The 27,467-nt window shown below is 45.2% G+C and overlaps 4 non-coding genes across 4 annotated transcripts; 1 reads left to right on the top strand and 3 right to left on the bottom strand.

Annotated features, from left to right (window-relative positions):
- Nucleotides 1-3,351: 3,351 nt before the first annotated feature.
- On the top strand, nucleotides 3,352-3,424 carry trnam-cau (transfer RNA methionine (anticodon CAU)). The gene has a single exon. It is a non-coding gene; the product is annotated as a tRNA-Met (tRNA).
- An 8,668-nt stretch (nucleotides 3,425-12,092) lies between these two features.
- trnak-cuu (transfer RNA lysine (anticodon CUU)) lies at nucleotides 12,093-12,165 on the bottom strand. Its single transcript has one exon. It is a non-coding gene; the product is annotated as a tRNA-Lys (tRNA).
- Nucleotides 12,166-18,332: 6,167 nt separating this feature from the next.
- Nucleotides 18,333-18,415, bottom strand: trnal-cag (transfer RNA leucine (anticodon CAG)). The gene has a single exon. It is a non-coding gene; the product is annotated as a tRNA-Leu (tRNA).
- A 5,188-nt stretch (nucleotides 18,416-23,603) lies between these two features.
- trnav-cac (transfer RNA valine (anticodon CAC)) lies at nucleotides 23,604-23,676 on the bottom strand. Its single transcript has one exon. It is a non-coding gene; the product is annotated as a tRNA-Val (tRNA).
- Nucleotides 23,677-27,467: the final 3,791 nt, after the last annotated feature.

Raw genomic sequence — 27,467 nt, 5'->3', positions numbered from 1 at the left:
GAAATTGTCCCAGATCCAGAAAAGCATGCAGGATCTGCTCCAGCTGCAGTCGATGGGGATCGATGTAGGGGAGGAACTCAGGGAGTTGAAGGGCCAGCAAGTCTCGATCTTCACCTCCGAGGCCTCGAAGATCACCTTTCGGTCCCGAGTCCACTCCGTGCAGCAGGGCGAGAAGTGTTCGCGTTTCGTCGTCCAGAAGCTGCACAGAGAGACCTCTGGTGATCAGCAGCCTGAAGGAGGAAGACGGCTCGGTGACGCCTTTACAGACCGACATACTGAGGATCAGCAAATCTTTATATGCCGGGCTGTATGACGCAAAGCTCAGAGACACCACGGCCTCCCAACCCTTCCTGTCCTCTATTACGGAGGTCTTAGATGACGGCGAGCGGGAGAGCCTCGATCGGACATTGACCTTGGAGAAGCTGACGAAGGCCGTCCGGTCCTTCGAGAAGAGTAGAACTCCGGGGAGTTCTACTCTTCTCGAAGGTTTACCGGTTGAGTTGCACTCGGCTCTGTGGGATTAGATTGGCCCAGAGCTACTGGATGTGTACGGGGGTATGCTTCTGACAGGCAGCATTTCAGAGTCCATGAGGAAAGGCATCATCACTGTCATCTACAAGCAGAAGAGGGAGAGGGGGAAATCAAAAATTGGCGACCCATTTCCTTGCTAAATGTCAACTACAAGATTCTGTCGAAGGCCATCGCCAACAGGCTCGAGTCCGCTCTGGAGCAGGTGATCCACCCGGATCAGACCTGTACTGTACCCGGCAGGAAGGTCTCTGATAGCCTGGTACTGTCTAGGTATACGATCGTCTCCATGTCGGAAAGGGGGTGAACACCTGCCTCATCAGCCTAGACTTGGACAAGGCCTTTGACAGAATATCCCACACATACATGATGGACGTGCTGTCCAAAATGGGCTTTGGGGAGGAAATGTTCAATTGGACCTGACTGCGCAGTGCTAATCAATGAGCGGGAGTCGGAGAGTTTTCTGATCAGATTTGGAGTCAGGCAGGGTTGTCTTCCCTCCATGGTCTTGTTCATATGTGGTATCGAGACGTTTGCCCCGTCCGTCAGGAAGGACACAAGTATCAGGGGGATGACGATCCCAGGCAGCGGAGGCTTTCAGATTACGGCCGCCCGTACATGGATGACGTCACTGTCTTTTGCTCCGATCAGCAGTCGGTCCACAGATTGATGGGCGTCTGCGATCGTTTCGAACTGGCCTCGGTGTCCAGAGTTAACTACAGTAAGGGTGAGGCCATGTTCTATGGCAGGTGGGAGACCCGATCCTTTGTCCTCTTCACCGTCAGGTCTGACGAACTGATGGTACTTGCGAGCTGGTTCAGTGGGGCCCAGGCCTCCATCAAGAAATGGGAGGAGCGGTTCACCAAAGCGAAACAGAAGCTTGGTATGTTGGGGGGACGCTGTCTCTCTCAATAACGGGCAGAAACCTGGTGATAACGTGTGAGGTACTCGCGGTGTTGCTCTACATGGCCCAGGTCTGGCCCATTCCCCACAACTCCGTCACCACAGTCACCCGAGCTATCTTCCACTTTGTCTGGAGGTCCAAGGTAGAACGCGCCCACAGGGACACCATGTAGAAATCTCCAGACAAAGGGGACAGAAGCGTCACCAATGCTGCCCTTTTCCTGATGGCCAGCTTTGTGTGTGGCTGCCTCAGGGTGTGTGTAGAGCCCCGGTACACAAACATCAAGTGTCTCTACGTGCTGAGCTGCTACCTGTCCAAAACATTGAGAAAACTGGGTCTGGCCATGCTAGCCGAGGAGACGGATGACGTCCCGTCCAGCTCGACCACCCCACCCTACCTGTCCCAGGTGCAGAAGATCCTGAGGAGAAACCACTTCGACCACAAGGCCGTCAGACAGTGGTCGACGAGGAACGTTCTGGGGGTCCTGCAGGAAAAGGAGAGGATGAATCCGATCGGGCAGTTCCCCGACCAGACGGTCGATGCCATTTGGCAGAACATCTCGTCGCCGGAACTGACCAACAGGCACCAGGATGTGGTCTGGAGGGTGGTGAGATCCGCGCTCCCAGTGTGGGCATTCCAACATGGACAAATTCTCAGCACCACCTCGAGCTGCCTTCAAGGCTGCAACGGGGATGAGACCATCGTCCGTCTCCTGATGGATTGGTCCTTCACGCAGAATATGTGGAGAGAAATGCGTTGGTCTCTGTCCCAGTTCATCCCCAACAACTCGGTCACACAGGACGCTGTGCTCTATGGGCTGTTCCCCGGGACGGACACCGAGACAGATATCAATAGCTGCTGGAAGGCCATCAACTTGGTGAAGGAGGCCCTTTGGTCCTCCCGAAACCTTCTGGTCTCCCAGCTGAAGGAGCGGTCCACGACCGAGTGTTGCCGACTGACACACTCCAAGGTCCAGGGGAATGTGCTGCGGGATGCACTGAGGCGCGGTGCGGCCTATGCAAGGGCTCTATGGGGAAAGAGCACCGTGTAAAGCCATCCCACCTTTTATTATACAGAATGTATTTAAAGACATGTACTGTGTATTGTATTGAAATAATGGGATCATAGTGTGTGCGATCTGTTTTGTATTGTTTTGAATTGAAATTGTGACTTTTACCCTGAACTTTATGTATCCTTAAATTTTATGAAATAAAGTATATTTTGAAAATAAAAAAGCATTGCTGCTCAAATGCACTCCTTTGATCAGCGAGAGACCTGTCCGAAAGACTGACAGAAGTCTTTTTTTGCCTGAAAGTGATGTCCGGTTTGACGTGTTGTTGCTCAAAGGCACTCCCTGCTGGTGAGCAGAGGCAAATGCTCGAGCAAAACAGCTTCAAGGTTTGAGAAAGGAAAAGCGCCAACATTTTAAGCAGCAAACAGTCTGTAAAGTTAAGAGAGCGGCCTTGAGCTCAATACCGCTTAATCCAAAAGCACGTTCGTTATTTTGAGCCAGAATTAAACCAACGATTTAAGAGTGATTTTGCTTTCAAGTTTTAATCTCTACAAGTTTTCCACACGACCAGCTGAGCTCTCGAAGGGAAACAGCAAAGGTCCCTCTCTTTGGTGATTGTTCACCGTGTGCCTTTTGACACTCCCGGACTCGTGGAGTCGCGTGGGCATGACCGAGACTGACTCGGTACCTGCTCATACCGCAGCGCTGTGAGAGTGTGAGCTCCGACTTACTCGACACACCTTTGGCCAGTCGAGCAATGGGGAACGTGTCTGACCAAAATTCAGAAGGTTGTTGGTTCGATTTCCACCTGGATGGAGAGTTTTTGCAAACTGCCGATTAGTTTATGATTTTACACCTTGCAAACTGTCCTACTTGATAGTGCTGCCTGGATCATTATACATCAAGTGCCTTCTTAGCGCAGTTGGCAGCGCGTCAGTCTCATAATCTGAAGGTCCTGAGTTCAATCCTCAGAGAAGGCATCATTAAGCTTTTTTTTTTCCCATCTTTGCTCAAGACCAAAATCAATATTTTTTTCTTCCTGCAGCACACCAAAAGATTTGCTGCCACTTGACCTCTCTGTACCGTAGCAAGCAGTGAAGCTTAAGAAGTACATGGACCATGGGCTCGCTGAAAACTGACGCCACTTTTGTTTCTGGACAATTGACCCAAGTCAAAAGGTGAGTGGAGAATGCAAGAATCTATCTTGCTATCTCTCACCTGCTCAGCGAGCATTCGACTTGAATCATGGAAAGAACACAGCACGGAAGGAGGCCATTCGGCCCATCAAGACCACACCAGCTCTATGCAAGAGCAATCCAGCTGGTCCCACTCCCCCGCCTCATCGTTTTTCCTGATTTCATCTTTGGTGCTTTTGCCAATCACCTTAAATCTATGTCCTCTGGTCCTTCACCCTTCTGCAAATGGGAACGATTTCTCTCTATATACTCTTTCTAAACGCTTCATGGTTTTGAAAATCTCGATCAAATCTCCAGCTTCTCCAGTCTATCCACGTAACTAAAGTCCGTCATCCCTGGAATCATTCTAGTAAATCTCTTCTGCACCCTCTTTAATGCCTTCATATCTTTCCTAAAGTGCGGCGCCCAGAAGTGGACACAATACTCCAGTTGTGGCTGAACCAGTGTTTTCTAAAGGTTCATCATGACTTCCATACTTTAGTACTCTCTGCATCTATTTATGAAGCCCAGGATCCCGTATGCTTTTTTAACCGCTTTCTCAACCTGCCACGCCACTTTCAATGATATGTGCACATATACCCCCAGATCTCTCTGTTCCTGTATCACTGTTAGAATTGTGCCCTCTAGTTTATGTTGCCTCTTCTCGTTCTTCCTACCGAAATGCATCAATTCGCATTTTTCTTCGTTAAGTGTCATTTGCCATGTGTCCGCCCATGCAACCAGTCTGCATATATTCTCTTGAAGTCTATCACTATCCTCCTCACTGTTCATTACCCTTACAAGTTTGGTGTCATCTGCAAATTTGGAAATTGTGCCCTGTACACCCAAATTCAAGTCATTAATATATATAAAGGAAAACAGTGGTAACAGCACCGACCCCTGGGGAAAACCACTGTCCACCTCCCTCCAGTCCGAAAAACAACCGTTCACCACTACTCTGTTTCTTGTCCCTTAGCCGATTCTGTATCCATGTTGCTACTGCCCACTTTATTCACTGCCCTTCACAGTAGTTGTTTCGCACTCGCCTCCAAGCAGCTCCACGATCAGCAGAGAAATCTTGCCTTGGGATGGCCCCCTCCCTGACGACAATCAATACTTTGCTCCAATCGGTGGTATCGAGCATAAGCAAGTGAGCAACAGCAGAACGGGAAGCCACAGTAATCATGAATGATGCTGAGAAGAGCCCGAGCCTGCGGAAGGTAGATGAGATCTCAGGAAAGGAACAGTGGCCCCGAGCTTGAGGGAGCGGCGAGAGCCCTGTCTGACTGATCGAAGACATTTTTGCCTGAAATCGGTTTGCGGTGTTGTAGCTCAAAGGCACTCCTTGCTGGTGAGCAGAGGCAAATGCTCGAGCAAAACAGCCGTGTTCTGACAGACACAGAAAGCTTTAAGGTTTGACAAAGGAAAAGTGGTCTCCTGTGCCTCAGCGCCAACATGTTAAGCCGTAGGCTGCCTGTAAAGTTAAGAGAATGGCCTAGAGCTACTTACTCCAAAAGCACATTTATTACTTCGAACCAGCAAACTTTGATCTGTTAATTGTACTGTAGACCTCTGCTCTACAAGTTGAGCGATCGAAAGGAAGCAGCTGATGTCTCTCTCTTTGGTGATTGTTCACCGTGCACCTATTGACACGCCCGGACTCGTGGAATCGCGTGGGCATGACCGAGACTGACTCGGTAACTGCTCATTCTCCAGCGCTGTGGGAGTGAGTGACTGCATGCTTTTTGAAAACTGGGCCAGTGGAGCAATGGATAACGTGTGGAGGGTCGATACCCGTTTGATTCGAAAGTTTCTGCGAATTTTTTTTATTACAAAACATATATTACTGCATAAAATTTAAGAATACACAGAGTTAAAACTAAATTTCACAATTTCGAAGCAATACAGTACAATACAGACCGTATCTCACGGTATGAACCGTCCAGTTAAAGGGGCCTCATCCTGTGATCTTATGCTATGAACCGTCCAGTTAAAGGGGCCTCACCTTGTGATCTCACGGTGTGATGCATCCAGTTAAAGGGGCTTCAAAAATGATCTTTCGCTCCAGAGTCCGCTCCGTGGAGCAGGACGAGAAGTGCTCGCGCTTCTTCTTCCAGAAGCTGCTCAGGGAGACTTCTGTGATCAGCAGCCTGAAGAAGGAAGACCTCACAGACCAACATACTGAGTCCACCCCACCTTGTAATTTGCTCATTTACCTCATGCTCATGCTTTAATATTGCATTTTTTAAATAAAGATTCGAAAGTTATTTGATAAACTTGAGTAATGAAGGAGGAGAGACAGAAAGCGATAGAGAAACAACAACAGAGCAATAAACAGGTTGAACGAGGAACTGATATGGAGAGATAGGGAGATAAAGGTAGATAGATAGATAGCTATATAGATAGATAGATGGATAGATAGAGATAGATCGATCGGTAGATAGATATCTGGTTCGATGGATAGAGATATATAGATAGATAGATGGATGGATAGATGGATGGATAGATAGATGGATAGAGAGATATATAGATAGAGATATAGCTAGATATTTAAACAGATGGATGGATAGATAGATGGATAGAGAGATATAGAGATAGAAAGACAGATGGATGGATGGATAGATATATGGATAGAGAGATTTATAGATAGAGAGATAGATGGATAGTGAGATAGATGAATCGATTGATAGATAGATGGAGAGATAGATGGATAGAAAGATAGATAGATGGATAGATAAATATATAGATAGATAGATACATTTAAAGCAGTGGAGAGACAACGATACATAGTTTAAGGTGCTGGATTAGTTTAAGACGCTGTACTAATTTGAGGTACTATATTAGTTTGAGGTACTGTATTCGCTTGAGGTGCTGTATCACTTTGAGGTGTTGTATTGGCTTGAGGTGCTCTATTAGTTTGAGGTGCTGTATTAGTTGAAGTACTTTATTAGTTTGAGATACTGTATTAGATTGAGATGCTGTATTAGTTTGAGGTATTATATTACTTTCAGGTTCTGTATCGGTTTGAAGTACTGCATTAGTTTAAGGTGTTGTATTTGTTTGAGGTACTGTATTAGTTTGAGGTACTTCATTAGTTTCAGATGATGTAGTAGCTTGGGGTATTATAGTAGTTTCAGATTCTCTATCCGTTTGAGGTACTGTATCAGTTTGAGATACTGTTTTAGTTTGAGGAGCTCCATCAGTTTGAGGTGTTATATTAGTTTGGGTTATCTGTATTGTAAGGAAAGAGTCAGTCTTTATATTGAAGTAATATTAACCTTTAGCTTTTGCCTCTTAAGTGAGGAAGTATAAATCTCCGTTGGGAGAATGAAACTACAATCATAAGACAGATTTGCTTCATTTTATATGCATGCATATGTTTAATATAGAGACGAGTAGATTCTGAAGTCCAGAAACACTTGGATTGTTGCTGATATCATTATACTCGTAAGTTTAATTATCCTTTTGATATAAACAATTGCCTGACAATCATAACAAGACCTTTAAGTCATTCATAGCTGCTGTGTATGTGTGTCAGGCAGCATTGTGTGCTATTCGTCTTACCAGCTTCACAGGCAAGCAGGAGAGGTGTGACATCTGTATGATTGCTACGTATCATTCCAAGCTGATGCTGCGGGAAAGGACTGTACTGGTGAGAGATAAACACCATTCTGTTTTCTGGTCAATTGGCAAGGCCATATGTTTTAACTATCAAGTTCAAAAGTTATAGTTATGATGAATGCCTGAAGCAGAACACCTGGCTGTGCAGAAGGAGCCTGTTTGCACCACAAGGCGACATCTAGTGGAGGAGTGTAGTTAGGTGATGAGGGAAGTGATACTCTGATAACATGGAAAATGCTGGAAACCCTCAGCAGGTCAGGCAGCATCTGTGGAGAGAGTAACAGAGTTAATGTTTCAGGTCAATGACCTTTCATCAGAACCAAGTTGGGCAGTTGTGTTCGGTACTAGTATGAAACATAGGAATTGTTTCACTCATGTGGGGTGATTTGGGTACTTTTCTGTCTTTGGAAGTTCAAGATCCAAAGTAAAATAAGGGCTTATCTGGGATTTGAACTCGGAACCTCTCACATATTCATAGTAACAAACCCGAAGCAAGAATCATACCCCTAGACCAACGAGCCCACTACTAACGACCAATCCACTCTAGAGCCAGCCATCGTGAAACGCTTTTTGGTGGCTATCCTTGATTAGCAATTATGAGGACAGGTTGCATGGACGACACTTGCATTCCCTTGAGTTTAGAATATTAAGGGGTGATCTAATTGAGGTGTTTAAGATGATTAAACATTTGACAGGGCAGATAGAGACTATTTCCTCTGGTGGGGAGAGTCCAGAACAATGGGGCGTAACCTTAAAAAATTCGAGCTGGGCCATTCAGGGGTGATGTCAGGAAGAATTTCATTACACAAAGGGGAGTGGAAATCTGGAACTCTCTCCCCCAAAAAGCTGTTGAGGCTGGGGGTCAATTGAAAATTTCAAAACTGAGATTGATAGATTTTGGGGCTAATTCGGGAGTTTAATGATTTTGACATTTTTCCCTGTGACTTGTATCGTTTCGATCGATGAAATATTCGTGAAAAGAGTCAGTGCAAAGAGAGTCAACGGTTCATGTTTTCCCGAGACACTTCCTTCAGACCTGAGACCGAAAAGTTTGTCGTTTCCGTAGTGTAGCGGTTATCATGTTCACCAGTTACACGCAGTAAATCCCCGATTTGATCTCGGAGGGAAACATTTTGTTGGGACTTGCTCCCCATAAACCTCCAGGGTCGAGTTTCTTCAAGCGTGGAAGGGGCTACAAACCTTTTTAAATTTAACAACAGCTGCACCAGATTCTTGGTGTAATAAGCACTAAACATTTTTAAGCAGACTCCTAAAATACAGTATGTAAAATGGGAAGGGATAAAAGTTCATGACATGCAAAGCACAAAGGTTTATTAACGTTTTAATTGTCACTTGGTAAACAAGTTAGCATTTCCTTCGGTGTGCAACAGAACGTATTAATGGTGATTTACAAAAAACATTAAGTGTCTCACAGACATGCATTATTTTTGTGCAATGAACTATTCCCAATCACTAGGGAACACTGCATCAAACATATATCGACCGTTCTTTCATCGTCGCTGGGTCAAAATCCTGCAACTCCCTACCGAGCAGCACTGTGGGAGAACTTTCACCACACGGACTGCAGCGGTTCAAGAAGGCGGCTCACCACCACCTTCTCAAGGGCAATTAGGGATGGGCAATAAATGCTGGCCTCGCCAGCGACGCCCACATCCCATGAACGAATAAAACAAATCTCTGTGCTCTTCCAATTCTGGCCTCTTGCGCATCCCCGATTTTAATTGCTCCACCATTGGAGGCTGTGCCTTCAGCTGCCTCGACCCGAAGCTCTGGAATTCCCTCCCTCAACCTCTCCGCCTCTCTCTCCTTTAACACATACCTTAAAACCTAACTCTTCGACCAAGCTTTTGGTTACCTGTCCCAATATCTCCTTATGTGGCTTCGTGTCAAGTTTTGTTTAATAACGTTCCTGTGAAGCACCTTGTGACGTTTTACTACGTTAAAGGCGCTCTGTAAATGCAAGTTGTGTCCTCTGGTTATCGACCCTCCTGCCAATGGAAAGAGCTTCTCCCCATCCATTCTATCAAAATAATTTGAACACCTCTATTAAATCTACCCTTAACCTTTTTTTGCTCCGAGGAGAACAATCCCAGCTTCTCCAGTCTCTCCACATAACCCATCCCTGGACACGATGCAAGGCGGAGGTTTGCAACCAGGTTTGAAAATTATTGCCAGTCGGGAGCTGGACAAATCGAAAGGAACCGAAATGACAAACAGCTTTGTGAATCTGTAGATACGCTTTGGGAAACGGAATTGGAGACGAATAAAGGACTGACCAGACAGGCGGCCAAGACGCAGCTGAGTCGGCATGTCCCCCTGGAACAGTTACTCTGATGTTATGAATGAAATTAAGAAGTCGGAGCCATTTAAACCGCTCCCAGTTGCTGCAGATCAGGCATCAAATCCTGACATCAGCATCAGGACGCTCGGAATATTTTTTTTATTCGTTCATGGGATGTGGGCGTCGCTGGCGAGGCCGGCATTTATTGCCCATCCTAAAAAGCCCTTGAGAAGGTGGTGGTGAGCCGGCTTTTGAAACCGCTGCAGTCTGTGTGGCGAATGATCTCCCACAGTGCAACTAACTAACAGACAAAGCACCGGTAATATTTTGTAACCTTGTCCCCATTAAAAATGATTAAATATTGAACGATTCACATTGCTGATTAAATGTGAACAAAGTCCATATCTCCCAGCCCTGTTCATGCAGTCCGCTGAGAGCAGGCGATGAATGCCAGCGTGATATTGGGGGTGAAGGCTGCTTCCAATACTGTCTCACACCCCGTGGGACCTGGCGGAGATTTGATAAGACTCATCCATTCAACCAAGATATGAAACGGTGTTTAAGAAACATTCAAAAATATAATAACATCCAGGATCCTGTCTTCAGAGTGCGTGGCGCAAAGGTCTGACTCCGGATTAAAAGGCTGGTTAACTTGCTTCAGCTTTCTGAAATGTACTTGTCCATCCTTCAGAGGTCATGTGAAATATGTTTTTTGCCTTTCGAAAAAAGACGCGAAAGTTAGAGACATGTTTGGTTTTCAACACGGCTGGTGAAAAGGCCGGACTATCATAAATTCGGATTCGCCTTTGAAACATTTAAAGGCGACTACCTAAAAATCACTTCGTGCAAATTTAAAATCACGGTTCCTATTTATTTAGGTCTGAAAGAAATAACGATAAACGTGTCAGTCAGTGCCCGCGGTGAGACGGTGATGAACTTGTTTGTTGTGAAGTTCACCGCTGGGCTAAAGTTGACGCCGTTTAAAAAACGCGAACCCACTCAATGTCAAGGATGAGCTCATAACCAACAGGTCCTGTCAACGTCAAACACCTCCTTTCTTGTTCAATGGAGAGAGCAGAGGCGTGTACATCATCAGACGCCAGCAACTTTAAGAAATGGAACAGATAAAGGCATAGATGCAAATTCCAAATCTTTTCAATGCAAAGTTATTTCACTTTATTAAAAGTGCCGTGAGGATGAAAACGGGTCCCAGATCATTTGCGTTCACTCGTGACTTGTTTTCCAGTGTTTGTCCGTTAGCTTTGCAATTCAATTTGTATTGGATATTGAAAGTATTTCAGGATGATTGCACAACATACCATGTGTAAAGCAACCATCTTGATAACTTCAATCATCACACACTCTACATCGACGCTACAGAGACCCCAGCACCCCTTTCAATATTGTTTTTCTTAACTCACAGTTTTCAAAAGGGAATTGGATAAACGCTTGGATGGAAACATGTTCAGGGTTATGGGGAAACAGCAGGCGAGTGGGACTAACTGGACAGCTCTTTCAGAGAACTGGCACTGGCACGATGGGCCGAATGGCGCTATCTTATTCTATGATTCGATTAATAGATCAATTTCCGCCTTTCACTGAGCCTCCCTAAATGGAGCGCAGTAATCCTGTCCCTGTGAAATAAGCTCCTGAACAGTAATACGGAAATTAGCGTGGCTGAGCGGTTTGAAACTCTGGTTAGGCTCCGAACTGGAAATTTCCTCTCTAAGTTTGATTAGTTTATCAATTATCTCCCCCTTTCGATCTTAAATGTCTTTACATATCTTTTTGATCTCTTCTTCTACTGTCACGCCCACAACACCAGTCTCCCTGGTAAATACTGAAGCAAAGTGATTATTTAATATTTCTGCCATTTCGCTGTCATTGCCTGTGAGTTTGTCGTGTGTATCCCTTAGTGGCCCTATTCCTATCCTGAACTTTCTTTGGCTGTTGATGTGTCCAGAATACTTTGCTTTTTTGATATTCCTTTTTGCCTTTCTAATAGTTCTTTAGACTTCTTTCCCAGTCTTTTCACATTCCACTCTCTCCTTTATTGTCCAGTGTGTGCCTTTTTCTTCAGTTTCAATTTTGCCCTTGTTTCTTTATTCATCCCTGGTGTGTCATTTCTGGCTGGTTTGTTCTTGTTTTTTCGTGGGATATATTTCTCCTGGACTCCATTGATCACCGTTTTCAATGTTTCCCACTGCTGTTCTATTTCTTTGTCCAGGTCATTAATATGTCAAACATTTCACAGTTTGAAACTTCTCAAGTCACATTTCCATCACAAAGCCAGTTGCTTTTCTGGGAGCAGGAAATCAACTTGGTCGAAAAATCAGCTGCAGCCGAATCCACAAATATCATATTTTCACGTCTTCGTGAAAATAAGCAACGTCAGAAGTGGGATTCGAACCCATTGTTCCAGAAGAGACTGCGACCAGACCGCAGCACCTTAGACCGCTCGGCCATCCGGACTACAAATTTAATTTTTCATTCTGCATCAATTCTGCACCGTTGGCCAGTGAACGCAACATAAAAGTTTAAAATGACACTCGCCCAACGTGGGGCTCGAACCCACGACCCTGACATTAAGAGTCTCATGCTCTACCGACTGAGCTAGCCGGACTTGTGCATTTGTAACCACCTTATCTGTTATTGCAGCAAGCAGGAGAAAGACTCCATTTCAAATTATTGGAATCAATTCTGAGGGACAGGATGAAGTGTCACTTCGAAAGGCACGGACTAATCAAGGACAGTCAGCATGGATTTGTTGAGGGGAAGTTGTGTCTGACTCACCTGATTGATAGATGAGGGTAGCGCAATTGATGTCGTCGACATGGATTTTAGCAAGGCTTTTGAAAAGTTCCCACATGGCAGATTGCTCAAAAAAGGAAAGGACCATGGGATCCAAGGGAATGTGTCTTGTTGGATCCAAAATTGGCTCAGTGGCAGGAAGGAAAGTGTAATGGTCGACGGGTGTTTTTGTGGCTGGAAGGCTGTTTCCAGTGGGGTGCCGCAGGGCTCGGTACTTGGTCCTTTGCTTTTTGTGCTCGACATTCACGATTTGGACCGAAACTTAGGGGACATGATTAAGAAATTTGCGGGTGGCACAAAAATAGGCCATGTGGTTGATAGCGAGGAGGAAAGCTGCAGACTGTGAGGGTTCAGGCAATTTTCTGATAACAAGGCACTCAATCCATCTCTGAACGAATTTTGAACGAATACGTGTGTTTGACCCAGCACAGGCACGATGGGCCGAATGATCTCCTCTTGTGGACTAACATCATACGATGATACTAAGTGTTATCAGTCGGAAAAGCAACACATTGCAAATAAGAGCAGAGAGAGGAAACTCGTCTAACAGCATAACAGCACGGTGAGATATTGTATTTGAGAAGGATGAGGAGGGATAGTTTATCATGGTGGGAGTCACATCGGGTATCATTTGTGACTTTGATAAGGACCATTTCATGCTGCGACTGGGGCGGAAACCTAATTGGAGAGATTCAGCCCGGGCGCGGCCCCATCGTGCGCGGTGAGATGGAGGGGGGTGGGGGAAGTATCAGAGCTGGGGCTCACCGGTGGAAGCAGCATAAAAGTTTAAAACGGTACTCGCCCAACGTGGGGCTCAAACCCACTATGCTGAGAGTTTTTAAAGAAAAGGTGAAGCTGCCACTGTCTGAATCTCTTGCTGTACTTGAAAGAACACATTCCAAGTACGAGCAGAGAGAGGACACCATTCAGTTGCCCATTGTGTTGAGCAAGGTACCATCGGTTTCTGTAGTATAGTGGTTATCACATTTGCTGAACACGCGAAAAGTCCCCGGTTCGATCCTGGCTGGAAACATTATGTTGGAACTTGGTCTCCATGAACATCCAGATCTATTTTCTTCTCCTGCCAAAAAGGGAGACAGTGGCTGCTCCCTTATTCTTTGTAAGCTGCATCTTTTACTTCATTAAACAGATAACTTTGAGTGATAGAAAACTGATCCTCAGTGACGCTCATTTTAAATTTTATTCCCTTTTACTCTAAAAGGGTATATTGGCCTTGGAAGGAGCGCAGACCAGAATTACCAGAATGTTAGCAGGGCTCGAAGGGTTAAATTATGAGGAGCGGTTACATACTTGTATTCCCTGGAATATAGAAGTCTTTTAAGGATTTTGAAAGGGAGATAGGCAAACCCTTTCCGCTGGTGAGGGAGTCAAAGACAATATCACAATATCACAAAAGCTGTTTTACGAGTGAAAACAGCCCAACGCATCACTGTGAGTGTCAGAGACGAGTCTCAAGGTGCCGCGTCCTGTACAGTGAATGTCAAAACTTTTAAAAGTTGCAGAAAGTGTTAGGGATTCAGATACACAAACCTTTAATGGGAATGAGATTTTATCAGAGGTTGCAGCCTTCCCTACTTCTCTTGCCCTTTACGAGACACCTGTTCCGGTTTAAATTCACAAACTGGGTGAGTTGGTGATCACGGTACAGCAGACTCATCGGTCCCGGGTGAGAGAGAGAGAAATCAGCCCGGGCGCGGCCACAATGTGCGCGGTGACACTGCACGGGAGGTCGGGGGGAGTCAGAGCTTGGGTTCACCCCTGAAAGCAACATAAAAAGTTTAAATCAGAATACGCCCAACATGAGGCTTGAGCCCACGCCCCTGCAATTTAGAGTCTTACACTCTATCGACTGAGCGAACCGGGCCTGAAAAGCTCAGCCGCTCTTGTCTATCATTGCAGTAAACTCGCCCCTGGGTATGCATGTGCAGCAATCCCAACAGAACGACCATATCATTGGCTGTGTTTATCTCTGTGTGTGTGTCCACCTTCAGGTTGATTTTGAACGAATACGAGTGTTTGTCTTCTGTTTGTAACATCAAATAAAAGAGGGCATCAGACACTTCCCTCCCTGACACTGGGGAACCAGTGAGACAGACTTATTATTGTGAAAACGCAAATGAAACATTAATTGCGGAATTATATGGACTCTTATCAGCGCCAGAAGTAGATTTACAATATATACACCCCAATATATAAATAAATAATACAGATTCATGTAAATACATTTGCATCTAACAGAGTCACGAAACCATAAATATTATTTGTACCTAATACAAACACTCCCAGATATATTTAGAAACTTTCCATGTCTTCCATGGTGGTCTAGTGGTTAGGATTTGGCGCTCTCACCATTGCGGCCCGCTTTCGATTCACAGTCAAGAAATTTGTTGTTACAAAAAACATTTGCCATTTTTGCAGAATCATCGCAAATTGACGGCACTGAAAGAGGCCATTCGGCCCATCGCATCCGCGCCGGCCGAAAATGAGCCAACCAGCCGAATCCCACTTTGCAGCAATCGCTCCGTCGCCTTGCAGGTTACACCACTTCAGGTGCAAATCCAAGTCTTTTTTAAATGTAACGAGGGATTCTGCCTCTCCCACCCTTTCAGCAGTGAGTTCCAGACACCTACCATCCTCTGGGTGAAAAAAATTCTCCTCAGCTCCTCTCTAATCCTTCTACCAATCACTTTAAATCAATGGCCCCTGGTTATTGACCTCCCTGCTGTGGTAAATAGGTCCTTCCCATCCACTCTATCTAGACCCTTCATAATTTTGTACACCTCAATTAAATCACTCCTCAGATTCCTCTGTTCCAAAGAAAACAACCCCAGCCTCTCCAATCTTTCCTCACAGCCAAAAATCTCCAGCCCTGGCAACCTCCCCGTAAATCTCCTCTGTACCCTCTCTAGTGCAATCACATCTTTTTTGACCAGTCTGCCAATTGGGACCTTGTCAAAAGCCATGCTAAAATCCAAATAGACTACATCAAAGTACTCCAGGTGTGTTCTCACCAAAGCCCTATTTAATTGCAGCAAGACTTCCTTACTCTTATGCTCCAACCTCCTTGCATAAAGGGCAACATACCATTTTTCTTCCTAATTGCTTACTGTACTTGCATGTTAACTTTCTGTGATGTGTTTACAAGTACACCGAACTCCCTCTGAATATCAACATTTATTGGACTCTCACCGTATAAAAACTATTCTGCTTTTCTATTCTTCCTACCAAAGTGGACAATTTCATATTTTCCCACCTTATAATCCAACTGCGACCTTCTTACCCAATCAATTAACCTGTCCACCTCCCTTTGCGTCCTCCTCACGGCTTACTTTCCCACCTACCTTTGTATCATCATAAAACTTGGATACATTACACTCGGTCCCCTCATCCATGTCATTAATATAGAATGCAAACAGCAATTGCATCATAAATTGTCCGCCCAGGATCGAAAGCAGGGCCGTTCGCGTGTCAAGCGAACTGGTAACCACAACACCACAAAAAACCGCTGGTGACTTATACTGGGCAGAGGGGAACCGACCAGTCACCTCTGTCTGCTCTGATTGGGACAGTTTTACCTCTCTTTAAACAACATCTCTCCTGTCCCACACTAAAATCATGGAATAGAATCATGGACCAATACAGCACAGAAGGAGGCTATTCGGCCGTGTTGCCCTGCCTACTCTTTGAAAGAGCTGTGCAATTTAGTCGAAAAAACCCAGCCTTTTCCCCATAACCTTGCAAGTCAGTCCTCTTCAAGTACCTGTCCAATTGCCTTTTGAAAGTTCCTATGAAAGCTGCTTCCACCAGCCTTTCAGGGAGTGGCTACCAGATCGTAACAACCCTCTGTGTGAAAAAAAAATCTACTCATTTCCCCTCTCGTCCTAAAAGCTCTCAATCCTTCTCCACGGATGCCTTTTTACAAACATTTCATTCATCAAAAACCACACAAGTTACACAGGAAAAAGGCTTCATTTTCAAGTAATTAACATTGCGAAGGAGCTCCCTAATTTCCCTCCCCTAACCTTATGAATCAGATCATTCTCGTCCGGATCCTTTTCCACATGAACCGGCCTCCCCCCCCGTCAGGAAATAGCCATTCTGATTCTGTGACTGTGGCCAGCTTTGTCCTGTCAGTTGGTTTGACAGGGACCTCACACCGCACCCTCCTCCCGTGTTTTCTTCCACATCCGCAGATTGGGGCCGGGCCTGGACTGATTTTTTTCTCTGTCTTACCCGGGGCCGCTGAGTCTCCGACTCAGATCACAAACCAGCTCTCCTACACCCGATCACCAACTCACCCAGTTTGTAAATTGAAACCGGAGCAAGTGCCTCGTCAGAGGGCTAGAGATGTAGGGGAGGCAGCAACCTCTGATAAAATCTCAGGCTCATCAGAGAGGTTTGTGTATCTGAACCCCGAATAACCTTCTGCTCCTTTTAAAGTTTTGACCATTGCACACGAGGCGGCACTGACAGAATCGTCTCTTGCACTGACAGTGAAGGGAGGGTTCACTCGCGAAAGCAGCGCAAAAGTTTAAAACAGAATTCGCCCACAGTGGGGCGCTAACCCACGACCGCTGAGATTAAGAGTCTCATGCTCGACCGACTGAGCTGGCCGAGCCTGCTGATACTTCTCCATTTGGTCTATTATTGCAGCGAAGCGGCTGCTAGCTCCGCCCCAGGGGCTGAGCTTAGAATCGGAGAAGGATTCAACTCAGAAGCAGGCCACTCGGGCCATCGCGCCCGTGCCTTGTCCTACAAACCATGAACCTGAATTCCAAGGTGTGGAACGAAAGCGAACAACAAAAGCCCTTACATTCGACCGTGGAGGTACTGGCAATTCTCTGAGAAACCGGTTTGTCTATTTCCCGGTGCTTGCCTGTCTCTCTGGCTGTGTTTAACTGTGTGTGGAGCTGCACGCTGATTTTGAATTAATAAGTGTGTTTGTGTGTGTATCTTGCAATAAATAAATGAGGGAATCAGACGCTTCTCTCTCTGACACTGGGGAACTGGTGAGGCAGAATTCAGAATAGGGTTCTGTTTATTGTGAAAAAGGGAATGCAATATGAATTACGGAATTATTCAGACTCCTACTAAAGTTAAGAACAAGCGTGACCCCGATGTGATTTGAACACGCAACCTTGAATCAGACGCGACGCTATTGCGCCTGGAGGTCGAATGGCAGGGACCTTGATGTTGACCTTCATGAAAGCTTCTCATGCACAGTTGAATTTATTTCAGATTACCAAATCCCCGCCCACTCCCACCGGGTGTCAGGCAGCCTCAGAAGCAGCCTTCACCTGTCCGCGGCAGCATGACTGCAGCAAATCCAATTACACACACCCGGAACCCAGAATCATCACATCACAGGAAAGGAACTGCTCAAAATGCATAACAGGACGGGCAGCATCTGAAAAAACGCTGAGACTTTCGGTGTGTGGACTTTGTTCAGGACTGCTAACAGGACGGTGTGCAAATTTAAACTATGGATGTCATGCTTCTTTATTAAGTGAGTGTTTATGTTATGTGTGCCATTTATAAATTTATTTTGATTATTTTTACAATATGATATATCTTGTTATAAATATATATGATTGCATCTGTGACACTTAAAAATACATTTGGGTGTAACTGTGTGGTGGTTATCATTATATCTCTGTGTATCTGTATTATGTATTTGTGTGTAATAAAAAATAAGACATAGAGAAATAAATATCCAGAAAATACATTGACATTATATACACCCCAATAAATGAATAAATAATACAGATACATGTAAATACATTTGTAAGCAGCAGTCATGAAAGGCATTTACTTCTAATGGCTTAGGGATGAGCCGGTTGGCGTCAAAACGTGCCGTGGATGGAGACTGGGTTGGTTCTTGCGGGAAGAGCAAATCAACTGGGCCCAAAAATCAACTGCAGCTCAAGCAACAAATAAAATTGGTTTAAAAATAACCGATGTTAGAAGTGGGACTCGATCCCACGCCTCCGAAGAAGACTGCGACCTGAACGCAGCACCTTAGTCCGCTCGGCCATCCTGACTGATAATAAACTATCTGGAATCGTTGACTTTATTAATAGAGGCATAGAGTACTAATGCAAGGAACTAATGCTGAACCTTTATAAATCACTGGTTCGGCCCCAGCTGGACATCACACAATTCTGCCCACCACGCTTTAGGAATGATGTCAAGGCCTTGGAGAGGGTGCAGAGGTGATTTACCAGGGATGAGGGATTTCAGTGAGGTGGACAGACTGGAGAAGCTGGGGTTGTTCTCCTTTGAGCAGAGAAGGCTCAGTGGAAATTTAACAGAGGTGTTCAAAATCATGAACGGTTTTGATAGAATAAATCAGGAGAAACTATTTCCAGTGGCAGAAAGGATGGTAACCAGAGGACACAGATTTAAGGTCATTGGCAACAGAGGTGAGATGAGGAGAATGTTTTTACGCAGCGAGTTGCCATGATCTGGAATGCACTGCCTGAAAGGGCGGTGGAAACAGATTTAATAATAACATTCAAAGGGGAGCTGGATAAACAATTGAAGGGGAAGGTATTGCAGGGCTATGGGGACAGGGAAGGGGAGCGGGTCGAATTGAATCGCTCTTTCAAATATTTGGCACAGGCACGATGGGCCGAATGGCCTCCTTCTATGATGTTTCCATGCTGTGATTCTATGTTATGGAGGATTTTCTGATGCAGTGGATATTCGGGGCCGAGGAACAAGTGGGGATTGAGCTCGACGGCAAGTGTATACAGTTCGTTCAAAGGACTGAAGCCGATGGTTTCATTCTTACCGTCGTTCAGCCGCAGGAAATTACTCGGCCATGCAGGCGACATTTTTTGTCTTCATTCATGGGATGTGGGTGTCAATGGCGAGGTCAGCATTTATTGCCCATCCCTAATTGCTCTTGAGAAGGTGCTGGTGAGCCGCCTTCGTGAACTGCACCTTTCATTGACTGTGTCATTGACATTTTCTGGATAGAGAGAAACTATTTCCACTGGTTGGGGATTCTAGGACTAGGGGGCACAGTCCAAAAATTGGAGCCAGACCTTTCAGGAGTGAGGTTAGAAAACACTTCTACACACAAAAGATGGAAGAAGTTTGGAACTCTCTTCCCCTAACGGCAATTACTCCCTGGAGAGTAGGAGGTTTAGGGGTGATCTGAAAGAAGTCTATAAGATAATGAGGGGCATCGATAAGGTAGATAGTCAAAATCTTTTCCCAAAGGTAGGGGAGTCTATAACGAGGGGGCATAGATTTAAGGTGAGAGGGGAGAGATACAAAAGGGTCCAGAGGAGCAATTTTTTCACTCAAAGGGTGGTGAGTGTCTGGAACGAGCTGCCAGAGGCAGTAGTAGAGTCGGGTACAATTTTGTCTTTTAAAAAACATTTGGACAGTTACATGGGTAAGATGTGTATAGAGGGATATTGGCCAAGTGCAGGCAATTGGGACGAGCTTAGTGGTATAAGCTGGGCGACATGGACATGTTGGGCCGAAGGGCCTGTTTCCATGTTGTAAACTTCTATGATTCTATGAATTGATATTTGCTTAATTGCTCATTTTAAATCTGAGATCGATAGCTTTTTGCCAACCGAAGGTGTGAAGGGATATGGGCCAAAGGCAGGGAAATGGAGTTAGATCACAGATCAGCCATGATCTTATCAAATGGAGGAGCGGGCTCGAGGGGCTGAATGGCCTACTACTGTTCCTATGGTACATTTCCCCAAGTGTCTGTTCTCTCCATAGTTGTTGAATTATCGCCTTGTGTTTCCAGCATATTTTCGTTTAAAGCTCGGTTTCGGGATGAGCCGGTGGGCGTCAAAACGTGCCGTAGACGGAGACCGGGTTGGTTATTGCGGGAAAAGCAAATCAACTGGGCCGAAAAATCAACTGCAGCTCAAGCAACAAATAAAATAGGAGTCAAAATAACTAATGTCAGAAGTGGGATTCGAACCCACGTCTCCACAGGAGACTGCGACCTGAACGCAGCAGCTTAGTCCGCTCGGCCATCCTGATTGATAAATAACTTCCTCATTCGCCACCCTTTGCACATTGAGACCCCCCCCCCCCCCCACCCTGGAGAAAGTTTCACTCACTCCAGTGCTTGGTCAGATAAATGCTGCTGGAGAGGCTCGGTGAGCGGGATGCCACCTCCCCGGGTTTTCCTGAGCCTAATATACTTTATTCCTATTTAATCACGGGAATATCCGCAATCAGGAGCTAAAAATGATTAAAAGCTGAATCACAGAAAAAGGGAAGTCCACGTTAAAGTTGATAATGCTGCAAGTCAAACTCGCTGGTTGTTCGGATCCGTCGCTTTCACAGCTACGACCCGGGTTCGCTTCCCGATCAGCGAATCTATTTTTACAAAACAGTTCACTGAATGACACAAAATAATTCAAGTCTCTCAGATGATTCTTTTAATCACCATTAATAAACCCACAACTTTCTGTTTCGCACTGAATGAAATGCGAACAAGTTTGCCGAGTGACCGTTGAAACTATGCTAACTTTTGTAACTTTCATCCCTTCTCATTTTACGCACTGCTTCAAACTGTTCACTGGTCTTGAGACCAGGAATCTGGTGCAGCCGTTGTTGAATGTGAAAGGATTGCAGCCCAATTGACACGAGAGAAAGGTCGCGCCTGGAAGTTTGTGAGGAGCAAGTTCCAGCAAATTGTTTCTGACCCGGGATTAAACCGGGAGTTTTTCGTGTGTCACGCCAACATGATAATCATTACACAACGAAAAAATCTATTTCGTCCAGCCCAGGTCAGATGGAAGTGTGAAGGGAGGAAGTGAACTGCTGACTCCCACTTCTGGGGGATATCCCAAAGCGCTTCATAGAGGTGTAATCAAAAACATAGAATCATAGACTCACAGGAGGCCATTCGGCCCACCGTGCCTGTGCCAGCCCTTTAAAATAAATGGTGCAATTTTAAAGGGGGTGCAGGAACAGAGAGACCTGGGGGCATACATACACAAATCTTTGAAGGTGGCAGCACAAGATGAATAGATTGTAAAAAAAAATATCCGCAATCGTTGACTTTATTAATAGAGGCATAGAGTACAAAAGCAAGGAACTTATGCTCAACCTTTATAAATGACTGGTTAGGCCCCAGCTGGCCACCGCACAATTCTGCCCACCACACTTTAGGAAGGATGTCAAGGCCTTGGAGAGGGTGCAGAGGTGATTTACTAGAATGGTGCCAGGGATGAGGGATTTCAGTGAGGTGGAGAGACTGGAGAAGCTGGGGTTGTTCTCCTCAGAGCGGAGACATTTAAGGGGAGATTTAACAGAGGTGTTCAAAATCATGAACGGTTTTGATAGAATAAATCAGGATAAACTATTTCCAGTGGCAGAAAGGATGGTAACCAGAGGACACAGATTTAAGCTAATTGGCAACAGAGGTGAGATGAGGAGAATGTTTTTACGCAGCGAGTTGACATGATCTGGAATGCACTGCCTGAAAGGGTGGTGGAAACAGATTCAATAATAACATTCAAAGGGGAACTGCATAAGTACTTGAAGGGGAAAATTTTGCAGAGCTATGGGGAAAGGGAAGGGGATTGGGTCCAATTGGATAGCTCTTTCAAAGAGTTGGCACAGGCACGAGGGGCCGAATGGCCTCCTTCTGTGATGTTTCCTTGCTGTGATTCTATGTTATGGAGGATTTTCTGATGCAGTGGATATTCGGGGCAGAGGACCAAGTGGGGATTGAGCTCGACGGCAAGTGCATACAGTTCGTTCAAAGGACTGAAGCCGATGGTTTCATTCTTCCCGTCGTTTAGCAGCAGGAAATTAGTCGGCCATGCAGGAGACTTTTTTTGTCTTCATTCATGGGATGTGGGTGTCAATGGCAAGATCAGCATTTATTGCCCATCCGTAATTGCTCTTGAGAAGGTGCTGGTGAGCTGCCTTCGTGAACTGCACCTCTCAATGACTGTGTTATTGACATTTTCTGGATAGAAATAAATTATTTCCGCTGGTTGGGGATTCTAGGACTCGGGGGCACAGTCTAAAAATTAGAGCCAGACCTTTCAGGAGTGAGATTAGAAAACATTTCTACATACAAAGGGTGGTCGAAGATGGATCGCTCTTCCACAAACGGCAATTGATGCTCGCTCAATTGCTAATTTTAAATCTGAGACAGATAGCTTTTTGCCAACTGAAGGTATTAAGGGATATGGGCTAAAGGCAGGTATATGGAGTTAGATCACAGATCAGCCATGATCTTATCAAATGGCGGAGCAGGCTCGAGGGGCTGAATGGCCGACTCCTATGCCGATGGTGCATTTCCCCAAGTTTCTGTTCTCTCCACAGTTGTTGAATGACCGCCTTGTGCTTCCAGCATATTTTCGTTCAAAGCTCGGTTTAGGGATGAGCCGGTGGGCGTCAAAACGTGCCGTGGACGGAGACCGGGTTGGTTATTGCGGGAAGAGTAAATCAACTGGGCCGAAAAATCAACCGCAGCTCAAGCAACAAATAAAATAGGAGTCAAAATAACCAATATCAGAAGTGGGATTCGAACCCATGTTTCTAAAGAAGACTGCAACGTAAACGCAGTACAATAGACCGCTAGGCCATCCTGACTGATAAATGGCGCTTTCACTCGCCACCCTTTCCACATTGAGACCCCCCCCTCCCCCGGAGGAAGTTTCACTCACTCCAGTGTTTGGTCAGATAAATGCTGCTCGACAGGCTCAGTGAGCGGGATGCCACCTCCCGGGTTTTCCTGAACCTATTGCACATTATTCCTATTTAATCACGGGAATATCCGCAATCAGGAACTAAAAAGGATTAAAAGCTGAGTCACAGAGAAAGAGAAATCCATGTTAAATCTGATGACACTGTAAATAAAACTCGCTGGTGGTCGAGTGGTGAGGATTCGGCGCTTTTACCACGACGGCCGGGCTGCGATTCCCGGTCAACAAAGCAACTTTTGAGCACTTTTTATATTAATCGCATTTTAGAAATAAAAACAATCATTGTTTTATTCACCATTAATTAACTGATAACGTTATTTTGCAGAATGAAAGGCTACTGAGGGAAGTTGGAAAACTTAAATAATTTCTTTTGTGCGATGAACTTTTTATCCCTTCTCATTTTACACACTGTATTTTGAAGGGCTCGGTTTAAAATGTTCAGTGCTCGTGAGACCAAGAATTTGTGTTAAATTTAACAGGACCGGCTCTTTCACAGATGAAAAAAATATCTGCCCCAACATAATGTTTCCGCCCGGGATCGAACCGGGGACCTTTCGCGTGTGAGGCGAACGTGATAACCACTACACTACGGAAACCTCTGCTTTGGTTAGTAGCCAGAAATTAGAATGACGGCATTGATTCTCTTTCATAACTATTCAATTGATCGAAGTTGCACAAGTCACAAAAGAAAAATGTTCATTTCAAAGTTATTAAACTCCCAAATGTGACCTGCCTTGTTTGGACAGGTGTGGAACCTGACATCACAGGCTCAACAAAACATATTCTCAACATTTCCATTGGGAACATGAGGAGGCCATTTCGCCCCTTGAACCTGTTCCACCCTTCAATTAGATCAGAGATAATCTGAACCGCAAATCCATTTACCCGTCTTTGCTCCCGATCTCTCGATACCCTCACCCAACAAAAAACTATCGATCTCAGTCTTGATAGCTTCAGTTGACCCCCAGCATCCACAGTCTTTTGGAGGACAGAGTTCCAGACTTCTACTGCCCTTTGTGTAAAAAAGTGCTTCCTGATTTCGAACCTGAATGGCATGGTTCTAATTTTAAGGTTATGTCCCCCTCGTTCTTGATTCCTCAAAGGAAATTGATTCTCTCTCTCTATTCTATCGAATCATTTAAACATGTTAAACACCTCGCTCAGACCGCCCCTCAATCTTCTATACTCGAGGGAATACGAGCCCAGTCTCTGCAGCCTGTCCTCATAATTTGACCATTTTAGCCCCGGTAACATTCTGGTGAATCTGCTCTGCACCCCCTCCAAGGCGAATCTATCCTTCCTGAGGTGCAGTGTCCAAAACTGAACGCAGTGACTCCAGACGCAGTCTAACCAGAGCTTTATATAACTGTAACATAACTTCCACTTCTTTATATTCCAGACCCCTGAGATAAAGGCTCACACTCCGTTAGCCTTTTAAATTATTTTTTGGACCCGTCCGTTAGGTTTTATTGATTTATGTAAATGAACCGTTAATTCTCTCTGCTTCTCCACAGTTCCCAGCTTCTTAGCATTTGGGAAATACCCTGACCATCGGTCCAAAGTGGATTACCCCACATTGAACTCCATCTGCCATAGTTTTGCCCACTCACTTAATCTATTAATGTCCCTTTGCAACTTTCCACTCGCATCCACACTACTTACTGTAACACCTAACTTAGTGTCATCAGCAAACTTGGATATACGACTCTCTGTTCCTTCATCTAAGTCATTGATAAATATGGTGACAAGCTGAGACCCCAGTTACAGATCCCTGGGGGACACCACTAGTCACATCCTGCCAATTGTTGTATGTACCCATTATCCCTACTCTCTGTCTCCTATCTCCTAACCAATTCTCTATCCATGTCAATACATTGCCTCAAGTTCCATGTGCTTTCATTTTTGCCAACAGTCTCTTGTGTGGAACCTTATCAAATGCCTGTCGGAATTCCATATAAATAATATGATAGGAACATAGGAACAGGAGAAGGCCGTTCAGCCCCTCGTTCCTGCTCCGCCATTTGATAAGATCATGGCTGATCTGTGATCTAACTCCATATACCCGCCTTTGGCCCATATCCCTTAATACCTTTGATTGCCAAAAAGCCATCTATCTCAGATCTCAATTTAGCAATTGAGCTGGTATCAATTGCCGTTTGCGGAAGAGAGTTCCAAACTTCTACCACCCTTTGTGTGTAGAAATGTTTTCCAATCTCGCTCCTGAAAGGTCCGGCTCTAATTTTTAGACAAAATGGCTGTAAGTACGGTGGCCATCTTGGACAAAATGTCTGTAAGTACGGTGGCCATCTTGGACGAAATGGCGGCAAGTCCTTCACGGCTGATCGACAGGAACAGAAGAAGGCCATTGAGCTCCTCAAGCCTCTGGTATGGGAACTGAAGGCCATTCAGCCTCTGAAGGCTGTTACACAGGAAAAGGAGGAGGCCATTCAGCCCCTCAAGCCTGTTTCATCGTTACTGGAGGCCGATCATCTCCTCAAGCCTGTTACATAGAATCAGGAGGAGGCCATTCAGCCCTTCGAGCCTGTTATACAGGAACTTGAGCCCAATCAACCCCTCAAGCCTGTTAAATAGCAAAAGGAGGAGGCCATTGAGCCCCTCGAGCCTGTTATCTGGGAACTGAAGGCCATTCAGCCCTTCGACCCTGTTATACAGGAACTAGACGCCAATCAACCCTTCAAGCCTGTCAGATAGCAACAGGAGAAGGCCATTCAGCCCCTCGAGCCCCTTACACCAGATCTGATGGCCAATCAGCCCCGCAAGCCTGTTACATAGGAACAGCAGCATGCCATTCAGCCCCTCGAGCGTGTTATACTGGAACTGAAGGCAATTCAGCACCTCGAGCCTATTACACTGGAATGGGACTTGGTCATTAAGCCCCTTGAGCTTGTTGCACTGGAACAGGAGGAGACCATTCATCCCTTCGAGACTGTTATACAGGATCTGGATGCCATTCAGCCCCTCGCGCATGTTACATACGAACAAGAGGAGTCCATTCAGCCACACGAGCCTGTTACATAGGCACAGGAGTAGACATTTCAGCTCCTCAACCTGTTCCGCCATTCAATTCGATCATGGCTGATTTGTATCTTAACTCCATCGACCCGCCTTGGTTCCAGAATCCTCAATACCCTTGCCGAACAAAAGTCTATCAATCTCCGTTTTGAAATTTCGGATCGACCCCCAGCCTCAACAGACTTTTGTGGGAGAGAGTTCCAGATTTTCACTACCCATTGTGTGAAGAAGTTCTTCCTGACATCACCCCTGGACGGCCTGGCTCTAATTTTAAGGTTGTGCCCCTTTGTTCTAGACTCCCCCAACAGAGGAAGTAATTTATCTCTATCGACCCTATCAACTCCTTTCATCATCTTAAACAACTCAATTCAATCACGCCTTAATCTTCAATATTCAGGGGAATACAAGCCTTGTCTATTCAACCTGTCCTCATAATTTAAACCTTTTAGCCCCGATATCATTCTGGTGAATCTGCGCTGCAGCCCTTCCAAGGGCAATATATCCTTCCTGAGGTGCAGTGCCCAGAACTGAATGCAGTCCTCCAGATGGGCTCTAACCAGAGCTCTGTACAGCTGGAACATAACTTCCACCTCTTTATGTTCCAGCCCTCTTGAAATAAAGGCCAACATTCTATTAGCCTTTTCAATTATTTTTGTAACTGTCCACTAGCTTTTAATGATTTCTGTACTTGGACCCCTAAATCTCTCTGCTCCTCCACAGTTCTGAGCTCCTCACCATTTAGAAAACACTCTGATCTATCTTTCTTAGATCCGAAGTGGATGGCCTCACATTTCCCCACATTAAACTCCATTTGCCACAGTTTTGCCCACTCACATAATCTCTCAATGTCCCGGGGATGCTTGGTGCTTTTGTTTGTTTGGAGAATGCTTTATATCAGATCGTTATTGTAAAAAGATTACAATTGAGTTTTATTTTGTACAGTTTCAACAAGATCATTATTCCACGGTCAGTAAAATGTCCGTGTTTTTCAGATAGTGGAGACAGTTCAGAGATAGTTGCCTTTTTGTCAACTTTAATTAAGTGAAATTTTGCTGATTTAAAATCAGCTGTATTTCTAAGCTTGAAAAAGCAGCTCCTCTGTAAGGTGAGGCTTCACTCCCAATGTCTCAATGTTTCCGCTTGTCCTGATATCAATGTAACATTTGAAGGGCTCCAGGTAATGAACAGTGAAACCCCTTCAGATTATCTCAGCCCACTCGTTCTATCCAGTGCCTAATAGTGCCTGCTCTTCAGAGGGTGACAGATTCACACTGCACTCGAGCTTGTTTTAGACTTTAACTGCCAAACAAATTGATGAAACAGTAAGAGAATAAACAGAATAGTAGCAGTAAGA

This window comes from Heptranchias perlo, unplaced genomic scaffold (genome assembly GCF_035084215.1).
Source record: "Heptranchias perlo isolate sHepPer1 unplaced genomic scaffold, sHepPer1.hap1 HAP1_SCAFFOLD_55, whole genome shotgun sequence".
Lineage (NCBI taxonomy): Eukaryota > Metazoa > Chordata > Chondrichthyes > Hexanchiformes > Hexanchidae > Heptranchias > Heptranchias perlo.
The sequence above is the reverse complement of the archived record's forward strand: the minus strand, read 5'-3'. Positions and strand labels throughout refer to the sequence as shown.